Source organism: Adiantum capillus-veneris, chromosome 10 (assembly GCF_014529385.1).
Source record: "Adiantum capillus-veneris isolate H3 chromosome 10, ASM1452938v2, whole genome shotgun sequence".
Lineage (NCBI taxonomy): Eukaryota > Viridiplantae > Streptophyta > Polypodiopsida > Polypodiales > Pteridaceae > Adiantum > Adiantum capillus-veneris.
The window spans coordinates 73400943-73403623 of NC_140940.1; positions in this window are offsets into that span (position 1 = coordinate 73400943).

Consider the following 2681-nt stretch of genomic DNA (forward strand, 5'->3'; position numbering starts at 1 on the left):
AGTCTCCCACTAGAAAACGTGCTAAACCACTCACGATGCGACGTGACATGGAAAGTAGCATCTGAATCTAGTAACCAATGTGAAGACAATGTGCAATCCGATATGCAATCCGTAGACATAAGGTCGTCTGAAGACAAGCTAAATGTAAATGTGACATCGCCATCACAAGCATACTGAGTAGCCACCGTACTGATCTCACTAGCATCTGTCATGCCCAAATCTGCATCACGCATCTGTCGCCTCCGTTGTCTCAAACGCCTGAAACATCGACGCCTAATGTGCCCTCTATGTCCACAATGCCAACATGTCAAGTCTCTATGCCGTCGAGACTTGCGTGTGGGACCAATCTCTCCCATGGACATAGAAGTGGGACTAGACTTCCCTGTAGACATGGATGTTGCGTACATAGCATGTAAACTCTGCCATAAAGCATGAGTTGTAGTCTCCCTCGAGACCTGCCAGTAAATAGACTCAACCAGATGCAAACAAATCGTAGACATGGCTAACTCATCAAGATCCTGCCAATCATCATCACGCATACAATTGGGCTTCGCTGATAAACCACGCAAGGGTTTATCCTGCCCCAAATCCGCCAATGCAACAAGCATATGCTCCTTCCAAGCAACAAAATCTGCACCATCAAACTGTGTCAGACCATAACGCTGGAAGTCAAATGAAAAATCAGCCATAATGCTCGCAAAAGAGCAACCAACAATGAGTAGCAAATGTCAACCAAATCAGCCCTAAACTGGCTCGAATTGCATCAACAAAAGTCTGCAAATATGGCTGTAAGATATGGCTGCAAATCAGCCCCAAAACAGTCCCAAAATTCAGCTCTTAAACAACTGCATAAACAAGTCACAAACGTGTCCCAGATCAGCCTACAACTGAGCCATACATGGACACCTGCAAAGAGGAAACAATGGCTGAAAATTCAGCGCCCAAATAAGCCCTCAAACCTGCCTGTAAACTTGTAAACCTGTAGCTGAAACCTGCTGAAAAACCTCAAGCCATTAGTGCTCGAATCCGGCTACCTAGCTCGTAGCCACACAAGCATACATCACAATACTCACTCCTGTGAGTGTGCCAAGATAACTGTACGCCTGTCAAACCCGTGAGCTAATCACCAAGCCCACAATGTGCGGTATCGATGCATACACACGCACAAATCTCCCACCTGCAGAGAACACCGCACGCAAATGCTGAGTGCAACCCGCAATCTCTACCTAGATCGCATAAATGATACGCATAAAACTCCTGGGAAAATTTCACCAGAGTTTTGACGCACAATGGCTATCAACACAAAATAACCATTGTCCTGCAAGCTCAATACAATGAGCAATCAATGCGCATCAAACTACACTCAATATACATGCATAAGCTCTGCAAACCGGTGTCCAACAAATGCTCACAAAGAGTACCACAGGTGATCATACATGTCATCCATAACCAACCTCTGCACTTGCTCACAAGATCTACTGCTCACCACATAAGCATACATAGAGCATTACCCGCTCAAACACCATGTATGCAAGACACAACACTGCAGAAGAACCACTCAACTGCAACTGGCAACACCTGTGAGAGTACTAGACTCAACCTGTACCTAGGAGTCAAACCCGATCTTGTAACACCTCATATGTGCCTGCTACCTGCAGTGTACACGGGTAAGCTGTCTGCAACAAAGAAAACAACAGAGCCCAAAACTGTCATGAAAAACAGTCTCTGTGTTTTTAATTTCAGACCCACCTGCACTCCGAATCAGAAAACAATTCCTTCTACAAAGTCGTAGAGCTCAAAGCTAGCTCCGTTTTGAACCAAAAAGTTTTGGAATCGGAGCTCTGTAGCTCAAGTTATGAGCAAAACAGTAGACTGCTGTCAAACTGCCAAAAACTGAATGACTTTCTTCTGTGCATCTTTGAGCTCATAGAAAGGCTCAAACTCACTTCCCACCTCGATGCGTGAGCTGAATGCATCAATCTCACAATGCTTCCATGTCTATGGAAGCTCCAAGCTCCAACCTGTCGCCGATGTAGCCATTGCAAAGCTTGCCCGAAGAGGGAAAATGATGTACACTGTGGGCTGATCTGTAGAGAAACTCTAATCTGTGAGCACTAGGAAGCTCCTGAGAGCTCTCTTGCAAGCCTCTGTATGGATGTCCACAAACCTCCTCTATTTCTTTGCTCAGATCTGTGACCTCTCCTCCATAGCTGACAAGTTCATCGCGAAGCCGTCCATCTACGCTCTCACACCTGTCGTTCTTATACCAATTGAAGGGGATCGGGGAGCACCACAGACGGAGAGTGAGAGAGAAAAGGAGACACACGACACACAGATATGGGTGGGGAGACTCAAAGAGTGAACAGCCCCCTATACACTTATGCTATGTATAAGGTATACAAGTCAGTGGGCGCCCAGACTTTGGGCGGCCGGGCAAGGCACAGACGCCTATACCCCAACAGATGTCAACTCCCAAAGGCCACGCACCATATCTGCGGTTATACACCATACTATGGTGGCTTCTTGAATCAATTTCCAAATAGGGGCTAAGAGAAATCTTAAGCCCACAGAAAACAAGGGTTCCAATGAGCCTAAGGGGAAGGACAATGTCCAAAAGTCTCCTAAGGGAAATTCCAATAACAACAAAGCTAAGGAGAAGGCAGTTTACAAAGGCAAAAACA